Source organism: Mizuhopecten yessoensis, unplaced genomic scaffold, assembly GCF_002113885.1.
Source record: "Mizuhopecten yessoensis strain PY_sf001 unplaced genomic scaffold, ASM211388v2 scaffold7283, whole genome shotgun sequence".
NCBI classification, from domain to species: domain Eukaryota; kingdom Metazoa; phylum Mollusca; class Bivalvia; order Pectinida; family Pectinidae; genus Mizuhopecten; species Mizuhopecten yessoensis.
Genome location: NW_018406970.1, coordinates 1,783,108 through 1,794,806, shown reverse-complemented (window position 1 = coordinate 1,794,806; position 11,699 = coordinate 1,783,108). Strand labels below are relative to the sequence as shown.

The 11,699-nt window shown below is 36.6% G+C and overlaps 1 protein-coding gene across 1 annotated transcript in view; it reads right to left on the bottom strand.

The window, feature by feature from the left end:
• The window catches only part of LOC110453388, a 22,114-nt gene extending 16,560 nt beyond the window's left edge, over positions 1-5,554 (bottom strand). The window contains exon 1 of the mRNA XM_021502312.1: positions 5,478-5,554. The gene's annotated coding sequence lies outside the window, so the exon portion shown is untranslated. The remainder of the gene's footprint in view (positions 1-5,477) is intronic.
• Between the last annotated feature and the right edge of the window lie 6,145 nt (positions 5,555-11,699).

Below are 11,699 nucleotides of genomic sequence, written 5' to 3'. Positions count from 1 at the left end.
CTTTGTCCATGGAAGGTCCCTGCAAAATTTCATTGAAATTGGTTCAGGGGTTTTGGAGAAGAAGTCGAAAATGTAAATTGTTTACGGACGCACGACGGACGACGATTGACAAAAGGCGATCGCCATAGGTCACTTGAGGCTTTGTCTCAGGTGACCTAAAAATGTTGGTTATAAATAATGATTACAGATGGCCAGACCAAATTAATGACTAATTATAACACATCATGCATGAAAACTATTTTGAACAGCTTGAGGCCAATTGATGATTATTGGCTAAATTTAAGTCAATCAGCAGATGGCAGAGGACCTAAAGGATATATTTAACGGTGTCTTCAGTAATAACAAATATATTTCACGAGTGTGACTAATATTTTGATATTTTTCATGAGTGCGCAGAATATGTATGAAATCTATGAATCTGTCTGACACAGCTGTGACGATACATCAATACCATTGATAATTTGGATGACAATACATGTACGTATCGTAACGTCACTCATGTATCGCGATACTGTAACACTGGTGATGCACTGCCTAAATCTTTGACTCGGAAGAGTTACATCCCTTAATTGAGACTTTTTTTTTTTTAATATATATCGGAAAACAGGTATATCGCAATAATACACGGGTATATCCTACGGTACCACAATACAGAGCGACCTTTCGAAGTCACGCTATTGTTCGTGACGTCATTTTATGACGTTTTGGGGTCAGTCAGGGTCATTGACATCACTAACAATTGTCATCCAGGCTTCATATGCAAATGAGAAGTGCGGACAGTTTACAACTTTACTAGAAGAGCAGCTGTTTTTACGGGTATTAGGTAATAAGCAAGAAATATAATCCATCACTGATATGAGGTAATCAAACCCTCGGGATAAAATATTGGTCTCCTGCTCGATATTTTATCTCTTGGGTTTGAATAACCTTATCTATACCTCACATCAGGGATGGATTCTATTAATATTCATTCTGTATTGCAATATATGGTGATACACTTGACTCTTGGCATATTGTACATGAGACACCCCTATTGAAATTATAAATCCCCTGGCAGCTTACAAATCCAATGTATGGAAATCCTATGGATTTATGAAAGGGAAAAACACCAAACTTGTGTTATACATGTACAATTACTGTAGATTGTGCTTGATGCAGTTTTCAGACAATACCACAAACATGTCGGTGCGCCTGTGACATCACCACAAACCCTGTAGTGGCAATGGGGCTTTGATTTAACTCTGTTCAAACGGTTGAATCCATGTTCATTAATTGTCCCGAGTTTTAATTATACGAACAAGCTTAGTGATACATATCGCGATACATCAATATATATCGTGGCCTTCATATATGTTGTATCACAATGTGTATCGCATCATGGTGAGCTAGCTAGCTGGCGATACTCAGCACTACTGACTGAGCAGCAAATTTGAAACAATGGACTTGGATACAAATTATAACTAACACTGGCATCAGATTGCAGCAACCTCATTAAATATGCACCAACTGAATTTAGCACCGTGAATAAACCAGACAAGTTCTCAAAATCCAATAATTTATTCACACACATTGTCCAGAAACTCAACTAGATTCAAAATCAATGTTGGTCACTTGCAGCCAAACCAAATTTTGGATTCAACTCGAAATTGCACCCGAGTGGAAAATTGATTCTACATAAACGTTGATGGAAGTTTCATGAAAATCAGGCATTCATTTAAATGAAATTATGATGGCCATATTAGATTTTTAACTGCCGAAAAATAAAACTTATATTGTTTAACTCATTCACCCACGAAGACACATTTAAACTCTTCGAATTTAAAGGTTGGAATAGTTCTTTATGAAACGTCAGGTGTGAATGAGTTAATAATGAAAAACTTTATATGAAGTTCATCAAATTCATAATTTCATTCCTTCAACTTACACAGAAATCATGTTAGGTGCCAAAGATGGTCATCTCGAACTTAAATTTCAGCTCAAAAGCAAATTTAAATTGAGCAGGTTACCACCATTGTAACATATTTGAGTAGTTTCGTGAAAAACAAAGAAATCCTTTGAGAGTTATCGCACAAAAACCTTTTGGTGGATAAATCTTTTTAAGTCACTTTTGCTAAATGCAAGCACAACAACAACCATAGAGTTGGTACTGATTTTCTTTTATACATATTTATTCAAAATTTCTATCGTAGTGGCCTTATCATGGAGCAACTGTTATGAAGTATTATTCTAAGGGCAGGGAGTCAAACCACTTTTCCGTACAAAAGCCACGAAAAGTTATAAATTTCTCCTCTATTCATACAGAACAATTATAGGTAGGGAATTATAGGTAGGGAATCTCAGAAACAAAGAATAATTTGACACTGCATGCCTTTTATGGTATGCAGATATGGTTATAAGGTATAGGACTACAATCATGTCAAAGTAATAAGTCGAAGTCCATGTAAATAATTTTCTTTGTTTATAATCTGCCCTAGTTTTATCGATTTTAAGTTTGACTCATTCACCCCTGGAGACACATTTGGACTCTTCCAATTCAAAGGTTGGAATAGTTCATTATGAAATCTCAGGGGTGAACGAGTTAAATTAGGGTTTTGTTGACACTTGGGTATTCTCTTGGTTTTTCCCCCCATGTAAGCTTAAAAGTATGAGGAAACTTAATAGTTTCGATCCCATGTACCTTATCATGACCTTGGGCTTTATGGAACTCAAGAAGATCTTAAAGCTTTTTAGTTACTCATTATAACACATCCCATGTACCTTATCATGACCTTGGGCTTTATGGTACTCAAGAAGATCATAAAGCTTTTTAGTTACTCATTATAACACATCCCAGACAGCACTCAGAGTTGATATTTATTGACCTACGGTAATCTGAATATGTTAGAAAAAGATCAGGGCTTGTATTCATAAAAATATTCTCATGCTCAAACTCAGACTTTGAGCTCAAGCTGGGGTTCTTATTAAATAATAATAATAATTTGAGGTTCTTGTATACCGCTTTATCACAACCTAGTTCATAGGTCGTCTCAAAGCGGTTTACAAATTATCATCCGTGGTTATCTAGGCCTTTGCAACCAGCCAATATCTTCCTCAACTCTCTGGGGAGCATACAGCCGATGCTGCCATTTCGGCGCTCATAGCCAGCATTCAACAATACTAGCACTGCCCAACCACATACTCATTTACAGCTGAGTAGACTGGAACAAGCGAAGTAAAGTATCTTGCTGAAATATACAAGACAGTGCCGTGCCAAGACTCGAACCCGCAACCCTTCTGTCACGAGTCTGGCATCCTACCACTAGACTACCGTGCCTCCTGAGGATAAAGTGAAAATAATTTACATTTTGTCAGAGATTTGAAAGAAATTTTGACCGGCCTGCGTTTAGACTCGACCTTTTGACTGTGTAACATTATTGCATGATTAATATGCAAGTTTAAAGAAAGTTGGCAGATTGAGCCCAGAATCCAATCTTGAGCATGAGAGCGGTTTCATGAATAACGGCCCGGGAATGCTGTCATCATGATGGTGACATAGTCATATCATATGGTACTTTGTATAATGTTGATTGATTTGAACCCTGTGACCTTGAAATAATACAAGGTCGACGTTATCTAAATATGGGAACTTTATAGCACTTTTTCCAAGGTACCTACTCATCAAATACCATGGTTCATTACAGAGCTAAAAAGTAATATATTTTCAGTAACTTTTTTTTTTAAATATTTGTTGAAAAACCAATTGTAATACCATTTTACACTAAAGATTTTTTTTAGGCTTATTTTTCCATTTTCTCGTATATTTAATGAATTAGTTTTAAAAAATCCATTTGCATTACCAGTTTATTTGTCATATGTTTATATAATATATATCTGTAACTGTAATTTATCCCAAAAGTTTAGAAGTTGTGTTCAAATAACTGTCATTTGCATTGTGGGCAATAAAAAGTTCGTTTATTTATGGCTCCATAGCAATATTATTCGTATAAATTCTAATTAATTAAAAATACCAAGAAACCTGTAAGGAGGCAGTACCCAAATCGGATCTGTACCCAAAATCGGATCACTTTTTGCAAAAATACTTATAAATAAATGCGTCAACAAATCAGTTATAACAATGATGTAGTCTTAGAATAGATAGCCATGCACCATTCTTTGTCTACAGATGATTAGTTTTTAAGTTCAAATAGCACGTAATTCAAACTCAAATGTCAGTGTTTTGATTACGTTTTAAAAATATGGCGTCGCGTACGATGACTATGCATTCTGTTTTAGACTATAGGAATAAATTCACACTATAGAAATACTTGTTGTCGTATAAGTTCTAAAGGTCATCATAAAATGTTAATATGCGTACAATAAGATATTCATTTGAAGCCCAAGATACTGCAAAATTCAAGCCTTGAACTGAATTGGGTCCTGACATTCGCTAAAACCGGAGTCGCTGATTTTGGTGAATTGGTATTTTTTAAAGTTTCACTTGGACATAAAAATAAACATGCAGTAATCTTTTAATGTCACTTTTATGAGATGTGTTTGTTTTTTCTGGAATGACTCATTGAACTTAAATAAAATGATGCAAGAATTGTGAAAATCAATTCTAAAGATGTTCCTTTCACAATAAAATTCTTCATAAAAGTTTTGACATAATGATATCTGTAAAAAAAAATGGATATAGTACTGCTATATTGCTGGTTTTATCAATAAAACTTCAGTAAAGTTGTTTCTGATAGTTTCGCAACAGTTTATATTCAGCACCTGTTGGTCTGATGAACCCTTTCTCGTTGGATAACTGCAGGGACCTAACTAATATTCTGTCCTATGACAGCTTTGCACACAAAGAGAACAACATGATGATAACCCTGCAATGCGTGCATATTCATGGCAGATGGTGCGGACTTTGCACTATGGCAACAAATAAGCGTCTTGCCAGCTCTCCCAACACCTTCAGTGCGCGTGGCTTGCATTGTAGACGTGTGAAATACGAGCTGGGATTACGTTGCATATCAATGGCCGCGTGTATACATATATACACACTAGCAATATCGCACGGCTGACAGCCCCAATGTTCCGCAACTCTACTCACGGACAACAATAAAAGTTGTAAATAAACTGATAAATAGCCAAGATCTTCTGCTATATTCAAAGATTGTCTACGCTATCGATTGTTTAACTCAGTGTCAGAGATTGTCCCTCACCGTTTTCCCGAAGTGGCTAGGCCTACATACAGATCTATGTAAAGCGAAGGGCGAACAAAGAGAAAGAAGCCATCTTTGCTGGCAAGAAAGAACTCACACGGTTGCCCACGCTACAAACACATCGGTAATATGGCCGAACCAGACATGACTCAGAGATTATAAACATACAGGAATATACAGGGATAACCTTACTTTAACATGACATAGATATAATAATGAACATGTTCCCGAAACCTTGTGAAATACACAAACAACAGAACAGGAAGGCAACCACACACTTACCTCGATCGGCTCGCCTTGCTCCGTGTCACGGCGAGGCCGCTTAGGTCACCCGCATATTGATTAGAGTTGCAAACGGGACGAGTGCCCAAATCGCATATGACTGCACGCCAGGCGGTACTCTTTTAAACAGAACAGAGGGCGGTTGTATGATTAACAATAATATGTACTGAAAAGTTGTAGATAGCATGTAGATCTATAAAAACAATGAGATATATTTTGAAAATAGTTAGCCTACATTAGAGATACAATCTATACCGATAAATGGAAGGCCTGTTAACGCTAATAAATTGCACAGGGACCCCAGATTTTAGTAGTGGTACAGATAATCTATATTTGGACCTTTACTAAAGGTATTCAGAGAAATTTTACACGTTTCAGGGGGTTGGATTCAACTTTCGGTAAAAATGCTAATTATTACCGAAAGTTGATATAAACCACTAAAACGTATAAGATTACTCTGAACACCTTAGTTCAGGTCCAAATATAACTGTAACAAATTTCCAGGTCCCTGTAGTAAATTGTATGCGTTACAATATGGCATATATTTCCTATTCAGATACCAAGGATCTATCAGTGCTGTCATCGTCCTCGATATCCACGGGTTACACTCACTTTCTATCTCTACAAGCGTAAGTAAGCGTAACCCCTGGATATCGAGGATGCGCTGTAATATGGCTGCATGCATGTTTTATCATTGATCGAGAAGCAGTGTAAAAAAGTAAGATAATGTAACAAGTATGATAAAGCGACCGATCCGATTACCTAGGTACGGCTACCCATTGTAAAAATAATCAAATGACGTAACCATTTGGTATTCCGGTGTCCCAACGTAATCTAACATTCAAACAGTATTATCACGGACTTAGATAATACTGAGTGACGTAGCCATTGGGTAATTAAAATTGTATTATAATATCTATCTGCTTTTGAAACTCAAAGTGTATGTGGTCCGAAATAACTATAGCCTTTTAAAAAAATCACGGTCTCCGGGACACACGTCAAAGCAAAATACAAGGGACCACGCGCACGTGGGTCTAGAAAATGATGAAACCTTGCGCCTACCATCCTCGATATCCAGAGGTTACGCTCACTTTCGCTCTCTACGCGTGTACAGAGCGAAAGTGGGGATGTGCGCCCACCTGCATTGCACCAAGCAAGTTGCATACTAATGAGGTAAACTTTTGATTTACTGTTAAAAAAAAACTCAGTTGAAACAAAGAAGTACCTCCTCATTGGGACATATCAAGAGGCCACCGACACGGATTTTATATTTAAATAAACAGTTCAATGGTCAGCGGACTGACCTTTCCAGAAAAGGTAAGGAATAACCTGTCTGACCACGTGGGTCAGCAGGTGCGTAATAGACGGGTTTTCAATGTGTAAGCCCAATGATCAAATGTGCTGCCGAAGGCAGCATCCCGAAGCGCGCAGCGCGAGGAGGGGGAGGTTATGGGACGGCGTCCTCCCGAGAATAATGCACGATATTTTATTTTCTAGAACGCCAGAGACGCGTTCTCCCGTGTTTTGGCGTCAATTTCAATGGCCCTTTTAACGCAAGAAAATATCATTTTCCCCTATTATTTTACAAATATTTTGCATTTTAGTATTTTATATCATATAGGCTATTTGTTAAAAATGATGTGTAAGCGCGCGATTTTTTGCTACATAGGTTGTTACGCCCCTGGGGTGTTTTCCCAGGTAACGCAGTTCCCTCCCATCTTAAGAACCCCTCCTCCAGGACATACGCGACTGCTCATTGGTAAGTTTGATATTTCATATTATTGTAAAATTGATGTAGCCGACCGCTCACCGAGTCTCTTTTTGATTAGGATTTAGTATACCGTTATGACCGATAGGGTACATAGTACAGTAAAGGCGATTTATTAATAGAGCCGGAACATGGTCCGGAATATCTTATGAAAAGTTGCTTTCAGGAAGTATATCGCTATATCTTCTAAAGATTTTAAAAGTGCAACATTTCCGGGACCAGAAAACAAATAAAAGAACTTCATTACTTTTAGATATGTTGCCGGTAACACAAGTATGGGCCTTCTCAGTTTATTAGTGATATGATCTATAATTAAGTAGATACCGATTTCCAAACAACATGCATTGCTCATACATGGAAATTACTATCAAAATCGTTACGGCGTCCAAAAAGAACACGCCCACAAACCGAACGGTTGTTTCAGCGTGTCACTCACTGCATCTGGCTCGTCGATTGGTTGATAGAACGTTAGAGGTCGGTGTCGCTTTGTTTTCAGAAGCAGTGTACAACATTGTATCTTTTTCGGAGACTTGTTGTTTGCGCGTATTGTCAACTTAAGATTACGCATACACGTATATGGACATGTAAAATTTACATTGCATGTACATGTTTCAAACCATGTGTCATGACTTGTTTCGTTTGATGGGTACTTATCCACATTTTCGTGAACTGTAATGGTATTTCTGATTACAAGAGGGCAAAATGAAGAATATTACAAATGCTTGAAAGCAGTCCATACCGGCCGCTGCAATGAAAAGTAATATCATAGAACGGTGCAAGATTCGACAACTCATTTTCTTAAATTGCTTAAATATATTTGTAAATTATCTAATAACATTGATGTGCACGAAAACGATAACATTTCATTTTATAATAAAAGTATGTGCACAATCGGCGCAAGAAACTGTAATTCAATGCAAAGAAATACTTTTATGTATACAGTTTTATGTGAGAATACTTTTCATGACAATTAAACTGTCTTAAGCTTTATTGGCTGCTGATTATCGTTGCATGAACAATTTAAAGGTAAGAATAAATACCAAAACAAGACTGATGGGATAGTATTGTATAAAGAACATTGATATTTATCTAAAAAGTGTCCCGATTTGGGTACAGTGACGTTAGATAACCTGTGTGCCGATAGTACATTGTGTACCCACGAATGTCAGCTGCAGTGTTACTCTCGATGGAGCGTATCCATGGAGATAATTCCCCGGAAAATGATACCTAGTTGTTTTCGTTTTTATCAAGTTTTTGTTCAATATTGAATAAATATTGCAATTACAATTGAAACTGTTTAGTTTTTATCAAGACAGGGAATATTTATAAGCAAATATATGCTGCCGGTATAAAAAAAATCATGCAATTTTTGCACATTCTTACAATTTCGTTCTGTTGTATATATGTACGCAATCACAGGGCCTTGACACGTTCCTATAGGTATTTTTTTCAGTCTGGGTCATAGGAACGTGTCAAGTCCCTGTTTACGCAATAGCATGTGGATATGCTCAACGAAACAGTCTAATATGGCAATTAATTGATAAAGATATATATGTATGTCGTTTGAAGCATTTACAAATATATTTAACACGTATACATTTGCATGTAAACGTTAGAAAAGTCAAGTGAATGAGTTGTCGAATCTTGCACCGTTCTATGATGTTACTTTTCAGTGCAGCGGCCTGTATGGACAGCTTTCAAGCATTTGTGATGTTCTTCATTTTACCCTCTTGTAATCAGAAATACCATTATAGTTCACGAAAATGTGGATAAGTACATATTGCACTAAACATTCAAGTGATGACACATGGTTTGAAACATGTACATGCAATGTAAATTTTACATTTCCGTATACGTGTATGCGTAATCTTAGGTTGACAATGCGCGCAAACAACAAGTCTCCGAAAAAGATACAATGTTGTACACTGCTTCTGAAAACAAGGCGACACCGACCTCAAACGTTCTATCAACCAATCGACGAGCCAGATGCAGTGAGTGACACGCTGAAACAACCGTTCGGTTTGTGGGCGTATTCTTTTTGAACGCCGTAACGATTTTGATTGTATAGCAATCGAAGCAAAATTTACTCCATCCTCGATAATCCAGCGGTCATGCTCACTTCCGTTGTTATAAGTATTGTTCTGACACTTGTTCTTTTGTATTTTATTGCATTTTTAAGTCTCATAAGTCATAGTTTACTTTGACAGTAATGTATATTGAAATAACTTAAAACTATATGATATAATAATCTGACAAATATCTGGTGAAACGTATTCCAAGGTTTATATAATATTGCCTTTTCAAGTATCATAAGTCAAACTAGCTTTGACAGGAATGTGTGGTTATAAGGTATTATAAGCTAAAGTAAGCTGACAAATATTGAGCTTTTTAAAATTGACAACTGTTTTTAATGTATATTTTCTGTCTTTGTAGTGTCTCATAAGTCGATTAACTTTGGCTGTATTATCTGTTTTATATGTAGATCAATATGTGACAATTGAATAAAATGGAAAATAGAATAAAAATTATTATTATTATTATTTTATTTATTCTTACGTTCTGTGCAGAGAGCGAAATTGAGCGTTACCCCTTGATTATCGAGCTCATTATTTATCAGTTATATGAGTATTGAGGAAGATGATTCCCCGTGTTGGCTCTGCATCTTAGCACCAAGGGACCAAATATTAATACCCGGCCTCCTTGGCCCCGGCAATATATAAAAAAATCTCTCGTCGTCAGAAAGCTGCGTCATCGCAGCTAGGTCCAAAGGTGCAATAAGTTATTAAAATTTTGGCCCATAATTTGATCAACTGGATAATAAGGATGATTTGGCTTAAAAAGACTATTTTACACTACAATTTCCCCCTTTTTTAGTCCCAATGTGAGCTTTTCCGTCTTTATACAACAAATTAATTCCATGGTCGAAACAACGAAGGATGCCAATTGCAATTTGGTAAATATCTAGTTTATTTCATATATATGTGTAGTGAGTTATAATAGGGACCCTGGGACTAACCATATTAATGGGCCAGGGTTATGACCCTTGGGCTTAGTCCACAAGAGTGCAGCAAAATTCTAAGGAACCCTAAAGAATGTTTATAGATATCTTTACGATATTTTTGATCTACAAATCTACCTGCGTAAACCCATACCAAAAGAATATCTAAAAGAAATAACAAATATTAGATTATCTTCTCATAACTTAATTAAATGTAGAAAAAGGGCGATATCAAAACATTGAGCGAAATCGTCGAGTGTGTATTATATGTAACTCAGATGTTGTTGAAGATGAGTTTCATTTTATTCTTAAATGCCCTTGTTATTCTGATTTGCGAGCAAAATTTTTGAAAACTTATTAAACTAAAAAGCAAGGCATGTTTAAATTGAAAATGCAAAATAAAGAACGAACTTAGGGAAATATGTAAATATTGCAAATTCGAGAAGAACACAATTATTATAGATAGCTTAGTTGCACTCTCCAAACATATGATACTGCATCGTCGGATACCCACGGTTGATTTCGCTTCGGTAGTGAGTACCGAAGCGAAATCTACTGTTTCTATTTGTAATTGTGTTGTGAGTGTGTGTAATGCTGTGTGATGTTAGTTTGTATTTTTCACTGTATTTATTGCACTTTTGTTACTTTTGTTACATGTAACTGATGAGTTGAAAGACTCAAAGTAATAAAGAGCTTGGACTTGATTAGTTTGTTGCAGCGGTCAGAAACTATAACTTTGGCTATAGTGTTACGTAGTAATTAAGGCGTTATGTAATAAGAAACCGCTGTCGGTAATTAACCCTTAGAATGCCACAGGGCCGATTTGGGCCGATCTCAACTTTACGTTGACTGCCACAGGGCCGATCTGGGCCGATCGGCATTTAACGAACTTTTACGTCACGCGCGGCATTGTCTATGACGTCATGAAAACATGTGTGATCGGCGCACTAACGTGAGACGTTCTTGGAACTGCCTGTTCTGTGAGGCAATATATGCTAATCTTTAATCATTGTAAAAACCTATATCTAACCTATATTATATACCAATGGAAAGCTGATAACCTGATCTGGAAGCTCATATATATTATGACAGGCTTACACTGTTCTTTAAATAATTCATTCAGAGATGAACGGAAAACAAAAAAAGAACGTCACCATTGTTTCAGAATCATAACAAACTGTATATACTCTGAGTACTGTTTCCTACTTCCTCTCATTATACGACGCGTCAGCCGATCAGGACAGTTTTTTTATATTCTATTCATATAGAGGTTACACACTAGCGTATCGTTCGTCAGAATTGGCGGAATATTTGTGATTGCATCCTTGAATTAATCAATGAATGTTTCAGAAAATGTTGGTATGGTCCTATAACACACATTGCTATTGATGACAAACTTAGTAAAGCCCGCGCCGGCACGGCTTTATGTAAGTTTGTCAGCAATAGAAATGTGTGT